Source organism: Oryctolagus cuniculus, chromosome 20 (assembly GCF_051225735.1).
Source record: "Oryctolagus cuniculus isolate XC-2025 breed Fujian yellow rabbit chromosome 20, ASM5122573v1, whole genome shotgun sequence".
NCBI classification, from domain to species: domain Eukaryota; kingdom Metazoa; phylum Chordata; class Mammalia; order Lagomorpha; family Leporidae; genus Oryctolagus; species Oryctolagus cuniculus.
The window spans coordinates 19,816,200-19,834,285 of record NC_142886.1 but is presented as its reverse complement, the minus strand read 5'-3'; the positions used below and the strand labels follow the sequence as shown (position 1 = coordinate 19,834,285).

The 18,086-nt window shown below is 50.5% G+C and overlaps 1 protein-coding gene across 2 annotated transcripts in view; it reads right to left on the bottom strand.

The window, feature by feature from the left end:
• The window catches only part of SUSD6 (sushi domain containing 6), a 98,294-nt gene extending 81,553 nt beyond the window's left edge, over window positions 1-16,741 (bottom strand). The window contains exon 1 of one of the 2 annotated variants that reach the window (XM_008248579.5): window positions 16,514-16,741. The gene's annotated coding sequence lies outside the window, so the exon portion shown is untranslated. The remainder of the gene's footprint in view (window positions 1-16,513) is intronic. The other variant, XM_008248578.5, reaches the window with a different exon arrangement.
• Window positions 16,742-18,086: the final 1,345 nt, after the last annotated feature.

Below are 18,086 nucleotides of genomic sequence, written 5' to 3'. Positions count from 1 at the left end.
TTTCTGTTCTGGGAGACTCTTTCTACGTATCACATCTGCTACGTCCAAATGTCTTAAGGAGTGACTCAAACAATGGCCACTTTAGTCACCAGTGGTATCTTTTAGCAGGCATATGGTCCATTAACATTACAGCAGAGAGAGCCCTGGACCCTTTTACCTCCATACCATAAATGACTCATTCGGTGAGAAGCAGTCAGAGGGGATGAGAAGACATAGAATCAAGTCACTAAGTCTCTGTGAGGTAAGCGCTGCACCCTCACCTCCATCCAAAACCTCAAAAACAAGAGTTCCATAGTTCCAGTTTCCCGGGTAAGAAAACTTTAATTAACTCTGACAGTAAGAACATCTGCCAGCTTTACTAGAAATACCATCTGGTTCCTTTCTGATAAGGCCCAGGCATGACTCTACATAGGCCAGGGACTATCTGCAATATGGTCCCCAAAAGGTGGCATCCTAGATGCCAGCTCCCTGGCAGTGCACCATGCCTCTCTCCCAAGTGGCCTGGAGCTGCCCCTGTGAACTCCTACTAGGCCTGAAACAACCTAGAGCTTGGGTTTGCCACAAGCAGCTCCTCCACAACTTTCCTTCATCTCTCCTAAAACCAGAATCAGTTCAAGTGAGCTTATCTCCAAAGAACAGACAGACACTAAAGAATCACAACTTATGTTTCAGAGGGGCTTCCACCAAGGCGGGGGAATGGGATTCTGATTTTGCAATGGGTCCCTTCTAAGTCTTTAAGATCCTCCTGGGATCTTCCTGTTGCCAAGCAAACAGGAGTCAGAGCACTGGTATCTAAAGAGGCCAGGTGACTGGTTGTTATTAAGTATGGAAAAGCAGGTGCCTCAAAGGTAGACCCCTCACACTTTTTCAATCCTGATGGAGAAATTATCCAATTCCCACATCAATGAGATAGTCCAAAGAAACGTGGACTACAGTGTTTGCCAGTCACCGCTAATGCAAATTTAGAAAGGGTATACTTGAAACATGTGTAAACAATACAAAAACTATCAAGTGCAAGAGTCTGTACAAATACACATGCTCCTTCTTCCAGTCCAATATGTAAAACTTAGGTTGCTAAAACTGTTGGCATTGCATGTCTGGATTTTTCCCCAACTGGAAAGTTTCATGACCCCTGAGACGCAGGAAGGGAGCAGAGTAAATAGGCAGGTAAGGCCCAACAAGGAGAGAACAAAGCAAAGGACAAGGTGAGAAGTGTGCTGTAAAAACCCAGGGGCTTAATGAGCTCTGGCCCAAGACCGAGCTTGGGGGAAGAGAAAATCAGTCTCTCTCTCCCTCTCTTTCTCTGTCTCAACACTACTGGGCAGAAATCACTCAGCATTTTTTCCTCCCCAAAATACAAATACACAGCTCAGAACCTCTTTCCCACCAAGACTGCCTTCAGCGTAACCCTCAGTCCAACAGCAGACAGGCAGTCCCGGCAGCCGCTGAGCACGGAGAGCGAGACCTACCCTGGAGAAGTGAGCCCACGCGTACCTAGGACTTCACAACAAAGGAGGGTGAGAACCAACAGGATCGGGCAGGGTCAGTGTCAGCATGGACTCCAGCAGCAGGGACAGTGTCACAGACAAGGCCAGACCTGAATTTTTTGAACAGCAGCAGCCGGGGAAGTTTGTTCCCTACCAAGGCCTGGAGGATGCCAAAGAAAAGGAAGAGAAGATACAAGTCCCTCCCTTTGGTCATTCTGGACCACTTCATCTAGCAAGTGGGGAAAGGACATGGTCCTAAAGCAGCCGCTCCCCATCACTAACCCCTCAGTCCACACCAGCAGTGTCCTGCTGCATGCCACACCTGCAGCCCTGCCCAGTGTTTCCTGTCTGTACATCTGCAAGGCCACAAGGGTCTGCGGCTGCCCAGTCTTCCACGGCAAACCCTGAAACACTAAGGAGTCCATGCAGACATCAACACCATTTCTGCAGCTAACCCAACATCTGGCCATAAGCTAAGTCACCGAATTACCCTGTGCCTCATTTGCTGTAACTTTAAAATGAGTACAAAGCCCACCTCACTTCATGCACAGCTGTGGAAAGAATAGCTGAAAACAGCTAACAGTCCTGAGCACTTAACATATGCCAGACGCCAGGTTAACCTGTCTCATCTAATCCTTCGGATCTCCCACATGTAATAGATACTGCTGTTAATCTACCTTCAGTTGAATAAACTAAAGATTAACAAAGTTAAGAGACTTACCCAAGGCTGCACAGCCCGACAGAAAATCAAGCACTACAAAAACAAGAGTTGGCTACTAATTAATCACTTCTTCCCCAAACTGTCATTTGAATATCTTTTTATAGCTGTCAGGCCCTGTGCCCACTGTTTTAAATATTTCTTTTGATTTTCATAACAATTCTATATGGGAGGGGTACTTTTATAAGTAATTGTGATAAATCACCCAAGCTGGGCAGGCATCGTGGTGCAGCAGATACACAGTCACTGGACAGCCAGTTTGAGTCCCAGCTGCTCCACTTCCAATCCAGCTTACTGCTAATGCATCCTGGGAGGCGGCAGCTGATGGCTCAAGTGCTTAGACTCAAGAACCAGATAGAGTTCTGGGCTCCGGCAGTCCTGAATGTTGTGGGCATTTGGGGAATGAACCAGTGGATGGAAGACCTCTCTCTCTGCCTTTCTTTCTCTCTGCCTTTCAAATACATAAATTCAGTCCAATCCTAAAGAACTGAGAGTTCTAGGAATTTATCCAGGTCAATCCAGTCTTTTTTTCCATTATTAACTGAAGAAAAACGGGCACCCTTTGAAGATTTTGTAAGATTAAGAAACAGAAAGAAGTTAGAAGAAGCCAAATAATGCACAGTAAGGCCGATGCCTAATGATCTCCCATCAAAAGTCTCACAAAGTTGCCCTTGTTTGACAACAGGAATAAGCTGCAGCTTTGTCATGATAGAGAAAAACACTCTGGAGTTTTTCTGCTAAAACTTTGGCTGGTTTCCTGGAAGTCCTCTCCTAATAAACAGATGTGACCATTCTTTGGCCCTTGAAAAAGTCAAAGCAAAATGCCCTGAGCATCCCAAAAACCTGTCATCATGACCTCTGCTCTTGACTGTCGGACTGCGCTTTAACTGGACCGCTGCCTCCCGCGGTAGCCGCTGCTCTGGTTGTGCTTTATCTTCAGGATCATGCTGGTGAAGCCACGTTCGTCTCCTCTTCCAATTCTTCGAGGAAATGCTTCAGGACCTTGATCCTACTTGTTTAAAATTCCACTGCAAGCCCAGCTCTTGTCTGCAGCAGACCTGGGAGCCACAGTTCTAGCACTAATCGAGCAGAAAGCTGGCTCCACTTTAATTTTCCAATCAGAACTGTGTAAGCTGAACCCACAGACTTCTATGGTGCTGGCTACTGTTTCTCATGCTAATTGTTGGCCCTTTTCAATTAGGACACAGTCAAGACTAATTTTTTCCTCACAAATCGAATCGGACAGTCTGCTGCTGTGGGTTTCATCTTCAACATCACCTCATCTCTTCCAAAAATGAGTTACCCATCTGAAAACTGCTGATTTCTTTGGGGCACTGCCCCCATAAACTTTTCATAAAGCTTCACCATTCTCCCACCAAAGCTTCACCACCAATCTGACATCTGTTCTTGCTTCACGTTTAGCAGAATCTCATGTTGCTGATTGCAGCTCTTTTTGTTGTGATTTACTTATTTATTTGAAAGGCAGAGCTACAGAGAGAGCAGGAAACAGAGACAGGTTGAGGGGAGGGAGAGGGAGTCATCCATCCACTGGTTCACTCCCCAAACAGCCACATGACTACGGCTGTGCCAGGCCAAAACCAAGAGCCTGGAATTCTTCCCTGGTCTCCCACATGGTGACAGGGGTCCAAATACTTGGGTCTTCTGCTGCTTTACCAGGCACATTAGCAGGGAGCTGGATTGCAAGCAATTCAGACGGCACTCAAACTGGCACTCATATGGACTGCTGACACTGCAGGCAGTGGCTTAACCTGCTGCACCACAATGCCAGCCCCGAGCTCTTTTTAAACTAATGTATTACCCTCCTGAATACTTCAAATTAGATCCTGTTCAGACATGTTATAACAAGTTAATGTAAGTTTACTTTGGGGCAAAACAGTTTTGAAATACATACATTGCTTACCTGTGACCATTTCAAAGAGCCCTCAGATCCCCAAAAAAGTATATCAGCATTCATATACAACAGCCCTTCTTTCAAAAATGTGCCTTTACAAAAGCATGCACAATCCTTCAAAGGAGGTGGCCCACACATTTATATTTTGAAACTCCAGTAACAACAGAGCTGGCCCCGAAAGAGCCCAACACTGGAGAACAAAGAAAAACAAATCACCCTCTGATAACTACTTTCTTGCCTGCAACCTGATTCATACTGGATGCTAAACATATTTATCTCTCCTAACCATACAAGCAAATGCGTAAGCTGGTTTTAGGGCATGGCTGATGTCTCCTAGGTTTTTTAAAGAACAAGAGAATTCCAGAAACAAAGACATGCACCTGAAAATTAACAGACTCACTGATCTTCAAGCAGAACACTTCAGGGGCCCTGTGCTTTGGTTTTGATTGGCCTTACTCAAACATTCTGAGCAACCTTCAACACCTCCTCTTTCTTTCACACCCACCTACTGTGGCTCCTGAGCTATCTTCTCTTCCGGCCACAAGCAGGGTGAACTTGGTGAAGGTCCTTGCAGCTGTTTCCTGCCTTGCTTATCTGTTTTTCCCAATGTCTCCATGTTTAGAATTTTTTCATACCACTATGATGATACTACTCTTCATTCCTTGTCACCAAGGCTCATGGCTTCAAAGTCACCTTGCCCTCCCACACCTGGTCAATCACTTATTAATCAACCGATTAATCCAGGAGTGGGTACAAAGAAGTAGACGAGACAAGCATCGATCTGATGTCAGCCTAGAACCTGTGCCTACACAGAGGTGAAGTATCAGGACCTATGCTGGGAGCCCAGGTCTTTCACCACCTGCAGCAGGCTATAAAACTTCAGAGTATGGTATCAAAGGAAGAGAACCAGGAATCACCATCCCCATTGAAAAACAAGGCCTGGGGAAATGGAGAAGAAAAAGGATTCCCTGATGAATTCAGGCCACTGAATTGTCTTAGTCTCAATTTTTCCCAGTTTCTCACTGTTGAACCCACATCTGCTTTTCACTTTCAATGCAAAAAAATTGTTTCAGGTCCAAAAGCATTCTCAGATTAAAAACTGCCCGGTTAAGTGAAATCAGAAAGCAAGAAGGACTAAAATCCTAGACTCAGCTCACTCCGCAAGGAGAGGCAGTTTGCAGCCTTGCTAGGGAGAGGCCCTGGGCACTCCCAGGGATCCCTCCCAGGTCCTCCCTACCCCGCCTCCACAGTGACTACTGGTGTGCAGCACAAAACCCACAAAGTGAGAGCAGTCGAGCTGAAAGCCTACTGTGGGTAGCAGACTCCTCCAACACTGCTCTCATGCTAAATAACTCACAGGCGCTAGACTGCTAACTCCATGTAGGCAAGTCCTGTCTGTCTCGTCTGTTCTCTGCCCACAGCAGTGTGCCAAGCACCGATTCATGCCAAACAATGACTAGATTTATTTCCTTCTGGTTTCTGCAGCAACCATCCACCCACCTTGCACCAGCTGCATCACAGCCCAACCAGATTATCAGCTCACAAATTATGATGACTTGAGGGTGCAGGTAAAGGGGAAAAAAGATGGACCCAGGAACTCTTATGAAACCCAGGGCCTGTTTTTCTTGCTATTCTGCTGTGTAACAAGCAAAACCCCCACAGGACTGAAACTAAGAGGTAAGTGGCCTTTCCATGTCAGAGTTTCAACCTGGAGGTGGATGGGAAATTCAGGATTGATAAAGGCGTGGAGCCAGCCAACACACCATTCGTTAATTCTCTAGAAATGTCTTGAGTGTGCCAAGTGAAACAGCAGTACCCACTGAACACAAAACCCTCCTCACTGCCTGTGTGTGACGGGGAACGCCAGCCTATATGACCTGTTTCCTTCCTGGCTAGTTAGAGACACAGTTGAGGGAAGTGTGTTCACACTGTATTCCGATGCACAAAATAAGCCCAGGGAAGTCAGAATCACACAGTGTGAGTTTTGATCTGCTAATGGGATGGGTGGGTAGGGGTGGAGGCGAGATCAGCTCTTCCAGACAGCATGCTGGCAATCCTACTGCACTTACCATGCGAACAGCACCTGCCACCTGTCCCACCTGGGAAAGAGGGAGCCCAAAGGGAACAAAGGACAGAGAACACATCTCCCTGGCCTAGGGTCAGTTGGTGTTTCTGATCCACAAAGCAGCACAGCACAGACAAAATAGTTAAGCAGGCACAGTTTGAAGACAACTGCACCCATTTAAGGATAATTCTCCCTCAAAAGAAAGAGACTCATTCCCCTTGCACAACTCACAAGCCACAGTCACACAAAGGACACAGTTTGCTAACACATCCTCTGGGTTCCCAATCCCCTCTACTGGGATGGGAGCAGGTAAGAAGGGGGAGAAGCAAGGAGGTGACCCCGGTTGGGTGGAAAAAGCACTGGACTAGGAACCCGGAGCCCTGGCTTCTCCGCTGGCCTTGTCAGCACTCGGACAAGTCAGCGCTGAGCACCCGCGTCCCACCTTTCTTTTCTATAAAATGAAAATGTAGAAAATGATGATGCCCAGAGTTCCAGCCATCCAACTCTAGCATTTCTTGAGCCTGCAGTTTCTCTTCACAAACTGGGTTTGTTTGTCAAGAGTTTTGGTGGTGTCTGGACATCTAAAGGAATGCAAACCTTCAGATGGAGTTTTATCTTGCTTCACATCACCTTTTGAAACTCCTAGGACTTGGGAACAGAATTTGTACTAACGGGTAAGACCTGGGACAGAGGCATCCCATACCAGAGTGCCTGGGTTTGAGCTCCAGCTCCAGCCCGAATGCCAGCTTCCTGCTAATTTGAGCACACTGTGGAAGGCAGCAGTGATGGCTCGGGCAGCTGGGTCCCTGCCACCCACTTGGGAGTTCCCAGCTCTTGTGGGCATCTGGGGTGTGAACAAGAGCGGTAAGAGGTCTCTGCCTCCCCACCTCTCTCTTTTTGCCTCAGTTTTTTTTTTTTTTTTTTTTTTTTAAGAATTTATTCACAAGGCATAATGTGAAAGAGAGCGAGGGAGAGACAGAAAGAGAAAGTAAGAGAGAGTTTCCATCTGCTGCTTCACTCCCCAAACGCCCTCAATAGCCAGGGCTGGGCCAGGCTGAAACCAGGAGTCAAGAACTCCGTCCTGCAATTCCACACGGGTGGCAGGGACCACCGGACTTGCACCATCTTCCGCTGCTTTTCCAGACACATTAACAGGAAGCCGGAACAGAAGCAGAGTAGTCAGGACTGGCACTCCAATATGGGGTGCTATTGTCACAAGCAGTGACTTAACTCAGTGCCCACAACATGGGTCCCTCTCCTTGCCTTTCAAACAAATTAGTAAAAATTTAAAAAAGGAAGTTACCATCCCATCCACACACACACTGAAGGGAACTTTCTGGAAGGATGGAACCTTGAGTATGACTCCAAATACAGGAACCCAGAGAAGATAATTCATGTTCCTGGTTTTTGTCTGCTTTGTTGGACAGAGGGCATGTGCCCAAATCCCAGGTTTCTCTGGGACAGAAGACCTTGACCCTCTGAAAAAACAACTGGGGGGCCTGCACCTGCATCCTTTTCAGGGCTCTCAGGAGGGGTCTAGGAGCAGGGAATGCAAGACCAGCTACTGATCACAAATGTTCCAAGTAGGGCAAGGGCAAAAGGAGACATGCTGTTGTTTTATTCCAGAATGTGGCTGGCATGATGCAAAACCACCAGGAGTAGATCCTGTAGAGGAAACGACACCCCCAGCTGCACCATCTGTTCCTCTTTGTGTCTGGCCCAATCTGTATTTTTAACCTTGGTGTCTCCACAGTCCACCTGTATGAGCCCAGTGGGAGCTATTTTCACCGCACTCAGTGCTACTCCTGCTCCCTACCTGGCTGGTTGGCTTTCTGTGCAGTAACCACTCACTCCCCAGCAGAGCAGGTACACAGAACCGTGGCATGGAATTTTTCATAAGGAAAGAAAAAGCTTCTGAGAACCGTAAGTTACACTTGATAAGGAAGGTTCAGTTGGGGTTCACGGCAAAGTTCTCTCTATAAAACACAATGCCACAATTTAGAACTGGAGCTTCATGCTGAAAATCCTCTTTATTTTCTTAAAGCAGCTGTACATATGGGCACCAAAGTTAGTTACAGTTGCATCTGTCTTCACTCCCGGATGTGTAAAGTTCTGCACCAAAGCTCTGGAAACAACCCTGAGAGTTCAAGTTCATAAACACAAGATTCTTTCTTTTGGGTGGTAACCCTTCCTAATTCATGGTAAAATCCTCAATAGCACAGGATCAAGCAATACCACTATTCTCCCTCAAACAAACTGCAAAACTGAGAGTTAACATCAAAGTAGAAATACCAGGACCAGTGTTGTAGCATAGCAGGTAAAGCCACTGCCGGCAATGCCAGCATCCCATATAGGTGCTGGTTCGTGTCCTAGCTGTTCCACTTCCAATCCAGCTTACTGCTACTGGCCTGGGGAAAACAGTGGAAGAAGTCCCAAGTGCTTAGGCCCCTGCCACCCAAGTGCAAGACCTGGAAGAAGCTCCTGGCTTTGGCCTGGCCCAGCCCTGGCTATTGAAGCCATCTGGGGAGTGAATGAGCAGATGGAAGATCTCCCTCCCTCCCTCCCTCCCTCCTTCTCCGTCAGTCTGCCTTTCAAATAAATACATCTTTTTTTAAAAGAAGAAATATGCATGTACCTTTTAAAATAGCTGCCTCCAAAATGAAAATATCTGTCTACACAAAAACACATACGTGGATGTCCTTGGTGAGATTATTTATAATAATATAATATATATTATATATAATTATAATAATATAATTTATAACCAAAAAATGAAAACCCAAGGGCCTATCAGCTGGTGAATGGATAAATAAACAAAACGTGGCATACCTACACAATGGACTATTATCCAGCAACAAAAAAGGAATGAAGTACTAATACCTGCAACAACTGGAATAAACCTCAACAACACTATGCTAAGTGAAAGAAACCAGCCTGAAGACCACATATCACGTGACTCCATTTATATGAAGTGCCCAACCCTGAAGGGAGACAGATGAGCGGTGGCCTAGGCTGGGGGTACCGTAGAGGAATAAGGAAGGACTAGCAGGTTTCCTTTTGGGGTAACAAAATGTTTAAAATTAGACTATGGTGATGTTGTGCAACTTAAAAATCAAGTTTACACTTCAAAAACAGGTGGGTTTTATGGTATGTAAATTATATCTCAACAAAGTTTTTTTTTTTAAAGATTTATTTGTTTATTTGAATGTCAGAGTTACAGAAAGAGAGAGGTCTTCCATCCACTGGTTCACTCCCCAGATGGCCACAATGGCCAGGGCTGGGACAGGCCGAAGTTAAGAGCCAGGAGCTTCTTCCTAGTCTCCCACATGGGTGGCAGGGCCCAAACACTTGGGCCATCCTCCGCTGCTTTTCCCAGGCCACCATTGGAGCAGCTGGCACAGGCAGTGGCTCCACCTACCATGCCACAACGCCAGGCCCAACAAATTATTATATTAAAAAAGCACATGTTCGGCCAGCGCCACGGCTCAATAGGCTAATCCTCCGCCTTGCGGCGCTGGCACACCGGGTTCTAGTCCCAGTTGGGGTGCCGGATTCTGTCCCGGTTGCCCCTCTTCCAGGCCAGCTCTCTGCTGTGGCCCGGGAGTGCAGGGGAGGATGGCCCAAGTGCTTGGGCCCTGCACCCCATGGGAGACCAGGAAAAGCACCTGGCTCCTGCCATCGGATCAGCGCGGTGTGCCGGCCACAGCGCGCTGGCCGCGGCGGCCATTGGAGGGTGAACCAACGGTAAAGGAAGACCTTTCTCTCTGTCTCTCTCTCTCACTATCCACTCTGCCTGTCAAAAAAAAAAAAAAAAAAAAAAGCCTATGACATGGGGCCAACATTGGGACATAACCAGCTCCCTGCTAATGCACCTGGGAATGCAATGGAAAATGGCCCAAGTGCTTGGCACCTGCCCCCATGTGGGAGACCCAGAAGATGCTCCTGGCTCCTGGCTTCGGTCTGGCCCAGCCCTGGCCACTGCAGCCATTTGGGGAGTGAACCAGTGGGTAGAAGGCCTGTCTCTTTATCTCTTCCTGTCTCTCTCTGTAACTGCTTTTCAAATAAATAATAAAATAAATCTTTAAAAAAAAGCATATGACAAAATAAAATGCCACACTCCTCCCCACCAAAAAAAAACTTCCTTAAGCAAGCTTAGAAATCATCTACATATACAAGGAAAGATATTTAAATCACAGCTCATCTAGTCCATAGGTTGTAATCATGAAAGGTATACACAGGAAACATTTATGGTAAAACACTAAGGGGAAAAATACACAACACTGAAGTACAGGGACTGCCAACTAAAGATGGGGAAAGCAGAGCACACAGAAAGGATGTTGGTGTCGGAGCCAGAATCATGGGGATTTTCCCCTTCTACTTTCCAAGCTCTCTGTAATCTGGCCCCAGTATACTGATAACCTCAAAAAATTCTCCTCTGTCTTCCCTGAGTGGTTCAGAGAGTACCACAATTTAAAATGCAAAATAAGCAAAAGCACATTGTTCCCTTTTTCAGATTCCACCCACTTCATTTATTCAGACTGACTGAGAAGAAGCCGAAGATGGAAGAATTGGATAAACAGGCTGCTACCCCAGTCCCAGAAGCCAGTTTCACTTTACCAGCTTTGTCAGAAGCCGAAGCCCAGGCTAGCCAAAGAAAATTCCAGCACAGTCCACATGAAGGGCAATTCCACGCCCTGATGTTAAACTCCCGTGGGTGGAGGAAGTCATCGTGGGCAGCGGATGGGTGTGGAAAGGTCACTCAGCGTTCTCCCTCCTCAACAAGGAAGACAAGGGGAGACTTTCCCTGACCCTGTCTCTTCTCCACCTTTCTGTTTTCAATCTCCAACTGCAGGAGAAAAGGATCCTGAATCATTTAATTTTTCAACACAAAAATCCTCTTCTGCATAATAAAGAATTGTCAAACGCCCTGAGAACCTATTACTATCACCGGAATCCCAGGCTACCTTCCCCCAAATCAAGCACTGGGGCTCTGTAAAATGAATAACCACCACGCAGTGTAGGAGGGACACAGTGCTACCAGGTAATCGCACAGTGCTGCAGCAGTACCCTGTGTCCGGAGGACTGCACGTAGGTCCGGCATGCAATCCTCACGTGCATCCCGGGTGGCTATTCCACCCTGGCGATCTAAGAGCCGGGGAGAGAGAGTCCAGCACACACGGGCAACAGCAGGGCCTGTGAACCCTGCTTCAGTTCTCTCTGGTGGAGGCACTTCCTGCTGTCACTACAGCCAGTACCTTCAGAGAGACTCAACTGTCTCCCCGACCTGACAGTAGCATGGGTGGTCCTTCCCGGCTGCCCCACCCAGCTCAGCAGCTCAGCGCCAAGGCGGCGGCAGGGTCTACCAGCACTCAGGTCAGCCCCAGAGGACGAGAGGGCTACTGCAGGAACCCTGCTGGTTTCTAGGCCAAAAAACTAGAAAAGGACAGAAAAACGACAGTCGTCAGACTCTTGTGAGCACAAGACGAAGGAACATACTGGTGCCTGCCAGGACCCCTACCTCTTCAGATAAAAGGGGCTGTTTTTGAGTTTTTTCCTTCCTCTCTCTACATTTTAAAAGATTTTACTTGTTTATTTGAAAGGCAGAGACAGAGGCAGACCGATCTTCCATCTGCTAGTTCATTCCCCAAAATGTCCACAACAGCAGAGACCAGGCCAAGGCGAAGCCAGGAGATGGGAACTCAAAGCCTGCTGTGTGGGTGCAGAGACCCAGCCACTTGTGCCGTCACCTGCTGCTTCCCAGGAAGCTGAAGTGGACCTAGGTACTCCACTATGACACCCCAGGCAGCCCCCAGATCAAAGGTGTTTACAGAGACCCTTACAAACTCCAACTGATGCAGCACTGAGTGATCCAGCAGAGCCCTCAGCCCAGGGATCACCTGACTGCGTCCTGGGTCTCACATCCAAAGCTGTTCACAGCTCCAAATACCCATCACAAAGCCTCCAGCCTCAGCCTCAACCTGCGTCCTTTACTCTCATCAACAGGGATGTATGTATGCTAGCCCCACGACATTCAGGCAGTATTTGTCACTGCCCTCATTTCCAAGTGTCCTGCAACACGCAACATAACTTAAAAACATTTTTTTTTTAAACAAAACCGTTCCACTAAATGAAATTTTACTACATGGGATATGTGAGCTCTGTGGTTTGAACGTGTCCCGCAGAAGTTCACGTGTTGGAAACTTAATCCCAAAACTCACATGCTAATATTTGGAGGAGGGCCCTTTGGGAGTAATTAAGATTGGATGAGGACAGGAGGGCGGCGCTGGTGGCTGTAGAAGAAGGGGAGGGGAGGCGGGCTTGCTCACCAGAGGAGGCCCTCTGCTAGGCGACCTGGTGACGGAGCTGCAGGAAGGCCCTTGAGATGCCTCACTAGACACCAGCAACACTCTCAGACTTCCCCACCTCCAGAACCGTGAGCCAAATAATTTATCATAAATTACCGGCTCAGGTATTTGTCATAGCAAGGGAAAGTAGACTAAGACAGAGGGTGACCTCGGATGGACGCTATCTTGAAGAGAAGCCAGGACAGTCTCCATCATCACATACGAGTATGCATTTATCAGTGCTTACCCTTAACCCAGATGTCCTAATTCTCAACACTCAAGTGTGCATCCAAACAGTGTTTGTTTTCCAAGTCAAAAAAAAAAAAGAGAGAGAGAGAAAGGAGGGGGCCAGCATTGTGGCACAGTGGGTAGAGCGGCTTCCTGCAGTGCCGGCATCCCATACGGGTGCCGGTTCTAGACCCAGTCACTCTACTTCTGATCCAGCTCTCTGCTATGGCCTGGGAAAGCAGTGGAAGATGGCTCAAGTCCTTAGGTCCCTGCATGCATGTGGGAGACGTGGAGGAAGCTCCTGGCTCTTGACTTTGGATCAGCCCAGCTCCAGCCGTTGCAGCCATCTGGGGAATGAACCAGTAGATGCAAGACCTCTCTCTGCCTTTGCCTTCCAAATAAACAAACAAACCTTTATTTATTTATTTTTGACAGGCAGAGTGGACAGTGAGAGAGAGAGACAGAGAGAAAGGTCTTCCTTTGCCGTTGGTTCACCCTCCGATGGCTGCCGTGGCCGGCGCACCGCGCTGATCCGATGGCAGGAGCCAGGTACTTTTCCTGGTCTCCCATGGGGTGCAGGGCCCAAGCACTTGGGCCATCCTCCACTGCACTCCCTGGCCACAGCAGAGAGCTGGCCTGGAAGAGGGGCAACCGGGACAGAATCCGGAGCCCCGACCGGGACTAGAACCCAGTGTGCCGGTGCCGCAAGGCGGAGGATTAGCCTAGTGAGCCGCGGCGCCGGCTGCAAACCAACCTTTAAAAAATAAAAAAGATTTTGTCCTCTAGGCCCTCCTTCCTTCTCATCTTTCCCCTCCAGCCTGAGGGAATCCCCCTACACTAGGCGTCCCTAGTGTCTCAGTGGGAATCCCGCTTGTCAGCCACAACTCAGTCAGTGTCAGCTCCTGTATGCAATCATAGGGCCGCCTAAGGGACCTGCGGTGCTCACTGTGGCCCTGCCCCGGCCTCTCGTGGATTATCCCTTGGTAAACGGGGGCCGAGAGGGGAAACACAAGCACCTGTGCTCTGCGGCTGTGCCTCTGTGCTAGCAGCCACTTCTGCTTCTTTCTCCCCACTTCGTCTGTTCTGGAACCACAATGAGGAAGATTATGTACCTCATTAATTTAAAAAAAAAAATACCATATTTCTTTAAGCCCACAGACCATACTAATAGTAACCTGGTTGCCAGAAGAGCTAAAGATATGGGAAGACTTGAAACAAACTTGAGTTTTTATCTGGGAGATGGACAAGCATGGAAGGAGAGGAACAATGCTTAGCGGTAATAAACTTGAACGCAGTTATTACCTTTAAGAAGCCAGGTGAATTATTACCTTTGGAGGATTCATGCGTGCAGGGTACGAGTTGGGGAGGGAGCAACAGGAACTGCTGCCCTGGCAACAGCGGAGGAGGAAATCCCCTGCCACACGGTACACCATTACATAAGGGCAGAAGTTCAATCACCACGCCCGAGACACCAGCCAGGAACCCAGACCAGTGCCGAGGTCTCTTCCGCATCTGTCGCAGCTCACTCTTCTTCCACCAGCTCAGAGTCTGGGCTCTGTCCAGGCCAGCCTCAGTGACTAAATCAAACGCTATCCTTTGAGAGTGAGTTAGACACAAAGGAGCAGGCATGCGGCCTAGGGGGTCAGCAGCCTGCATCCCTCCCTGGAGTGCCTGAACCTGAGTCCTGGCTTGGCTCCCGCAGCCCAGGATTTCTGCTGATCCACACGCTGGGAGGCAGCAGGTGATGGCTCAAGTACTCAGGCCGCACTGCCACCACCACGGAACAGTCAGATTTGAGTTCCGGCCTTCCAGCTCCAGCCTGGCCCAGCCCTGGCTGTTGCGGGCATTTGGAAGTGAACCCGTGGGACGGGAGTTGGGGTGAGAGGGCGAGTATGGGGGGAAGAACCGCTATATTCCAAAAGCTGTACCTATGACATTTATATTAAATAAAAGCTTTCCAAAAAAAAGGAACTAAACTCATGGATAGGAGTTCTCCTTCTGTCGCTCACATAAATAAAAATTAAATGTTTATAAACAAACACTGAGCCACCCAGAGACCTGTCCCCAAGTGAGCATTTGTCTCCTATATCATTTCCACTCCAGGATCCGAAAAGCTACTCTGCTTCCTCTGTACAGGTTTCAGATCCATACTGTCCTGTACAACGCACTGGGCAGAAGCTCCTCACACAGCAAATGAACGCGGTGCGCTCTGGGTTCTGTCTTCTGCACTGCAGTAGCCCCAGGACTCGGCAGAGTCTGGCGTCTATTTTGTGTTACATAAATACTTGCGAGCACCGAATGAAAACAAGAAAGAATAAACACATGGTGCAAACAGACCATAACTATGTACCCTGGAGAAAGCGCTGGGCAGGCTCCTGACCTGAGACATGGCCTGAAGCAGTGGCCCTCTGAGAAGGTTCTGAAAGACTCCAGCTTCAGTTTTACCAAAAGGTAAACAAACTGGAAACTGGTAAAATCACCCAGTGGATCAGAGGGTGGGCTCCACCAGGAGCTGTTCTGTGACCCTGGACAAGTTGTTCCACGTATCTAGCCGGTCTCAACTGGAAAAATGGGAGTATAACAATGCCTACCTCAAAAGTCTGCTGTTTCTTACATGGAACCAGGCAAAAAAAGCTCTTAGCCCTTGCTCATATGATTGCTACTCTCCTTTATTAAATACTTCCTTTACTGAGGCGCAGCCGTACGCAACTCTGAAAATACTCATTTCTGCTTGCCTATGCATCTAGCTAAAAACGCAAAGCCTAGAAGCTGAGCACTCGAGCCAAGCACATGTCTCTACTTGCCTCCACTAGATGGTGACAATTTGGGTGTGGAATTCCCAAAACAGAAAGCGTGTGTGTGCATCACTCATATAAATTTTTTTTTTAAGCCAAAGAAATCAAAACGGCAAGAAATGGATCAATCGCTGAGCAGGGTGGAGAGACAACACTTCCCACCTCTGCAGAGCTAGTCAAACCCGCGGCGGGGGGATCCCACCGCACACTGCACACACGACCCCGGGGTAGCAAGAGCAACAAAGGCCGGCCCCTTGGAGAAAACTCTGCCAACAGCAGCTCCGCAGGCCGCTGCGCCCGCACAGGAACCTGCCCCTCGCCAGCCGGGGCCGCGCTCCGCCCGGGTCTGGCTGTGCCCACGACCGCCCTCTGCTCCGCTTCTCGTTCCAGGTAACTTTTTCCACTTCCGCAGCCGTGCAGGCTAGGCGAACCCACACCGACTCTCTGCAGTCAGGAGTGTGCACCGGCAAGCGAGGAAAGAACAGGAAGTGGCTTCGGGGGAGTTTCGGCCCCGATAATCAAAGTTTTTCGAGACTACGGGCGCAGACAAGGCGCGAGGGGCTCCAGGCAGCTCCGTGCGCACGGACGCACACGCCGGCCCCAGACTTCCTCAGGAAACGCACCTCGGCCGAGCCCGCCCTGCCCCAGCGCAGCGCCCGCCGCTCGGCTCGGCTCGGCGCGGCGCGGGGCCGGGAACCGCAAAGGAGGGCCGCTCGCCCGCCGCCTCCGCACCGAACTCGCCAAGCGGACCGGCCCCGGCGCGCCCCGCACAGCCGCGAGCCCGGGGGCAGGTGCCCTCCTCGGGGCTCCCGGCGGCAGGGTGACAAGCGGGCCGCCGCCGGGGAGCAGCCGGCCCAACCCCCGGCCCGCGACCCTCGCGGCCGGTGCGCGTCCAGCGCTGGCCGCTGACAGCCGGCCGGGCGCGCAAGTGACACACACAATGCCGGCCGCGCTGACAACTCACCCCGGAGCGGCGCGGAGACCTGAGGGAGGGAGCCGACCCGCCGCCTGCGCGCGACCGCAGCGCTCTCGGGTCCAGGCGAGGCCCCGCGTGCCCGTGTCTGGCCGGCGGTGCGGGGGCAGGAGGCCGGCGGCAAGGAGACGGCTAGGCGGTCGCTGGCTTCGGAGAATGGAACGCGGCGGCGGCGGCGGCGTCACTGGCCCAGCTGTACCGCGCGGGGCGGGGGGAGTCCCCGCCAAGGGGCGGGGCGGGGCGGGGCGGGGCCAGGGGCCACGCAACAAGCGCCGGCGTCGCCCCACTGGGAGCCCCCGCACGCACGCGCCGCAGGCCGCGCCAGACGCCCCGCCGGAGACCAGACAGCGGTGTTGGGGGGGCCTTAAAGGGACCGCCGCGCTGACTGAGCCGGAGCGGACGGGGCGGTGCGCGCTCCCCAGGTCTTGCACTATTGCTGTTAGGGGGATTGTTATTATTTGCAAAGAACTGGATTGCCACCAGGTTTACAAGGCTGTTTCACGCGTGTTGTCTTGTGAGCTCCTGAATGGCTCTCCTGACCTAGCTCGGAAGCAGGTTATTATCCCCCCTATTAAGTAGTTGTGTGTAGCCTTTACCTACCTTCAGATCACCCCGGGGGCCGGGCGGGCGGTTGAGCGTGAAGATGCAGGTCGCGGTTCCACCTCCAGCCTCTCGGAGTCGGGACAGCTAGGGTCGGACTGGCGCCTTCCCGGGGAAGGGCTCAGCACACCGAAAGGACCCGCCATGGGTATCAGGGTTGAAAAGCTCAAGTTCCGAGCAAGGAGTGGCACAGCCGGGCACAGAGCCCTGCCAGGTGCCCAGCTTTGCGTGCCAGCGGGGTGGGGGGGCAGCCTCCTGGGGCTACTTTCCAGCCCATCATCCTGTGTGAGTCTAGGTGCAGCATGCCGGGACCACGACCAGCACACCATTTATTGGTGATCTCCCACTGGCACTGCCGTCCCAGCTATCTGTCCTCGGTTTCTGTGCTTATACAGCAGGTGACCCATTGGTGGCAGGGACTGTGGCTTTTTATCTTTGTGCCCCAGGGCGTTGAGTCAAGTGCTGGCCTCAGAAGTGCTCAGTGGATGGTGAGCCGTCCCTACTGGAACGTCAGACTCCTATCTTTTGCTCCACCTTGGCTTAAGTAGCCCTGTTTCCCAAGGTGGGACGTGGATACACCCCTCACCAACACCCCCAGGGCCCCTGACCAGTATTGGTTCTAGCTCGATTTCAGGAAAAGTACTGTGAATAAATTATGGCCTGTCTTTGAAAGAGCTCAGACAAGCGCCCCTCCCCACCTGCACACACCTGTTCCCGAGAGCCCTCCCTTCTGGGCCCCACAGCAATCTGCCTAGCCTATTACCTTGTGCATAAGCTGGTCTATGCTCTGTCTTCTTGGGTCCAGAGTCACTGGTGATGACGGACACCCCTCCCTTGCTGCTCACTGTCTCCCCCTTGCGGCGACTGCACAGCCCACACCCCCACGGAGTTGACCATGCCAGCCTCTACCACAGAGGCAGCCCCAGGGCAAAGGAAGCGGGCAGCCAGGGGACAGGGTGGAGGC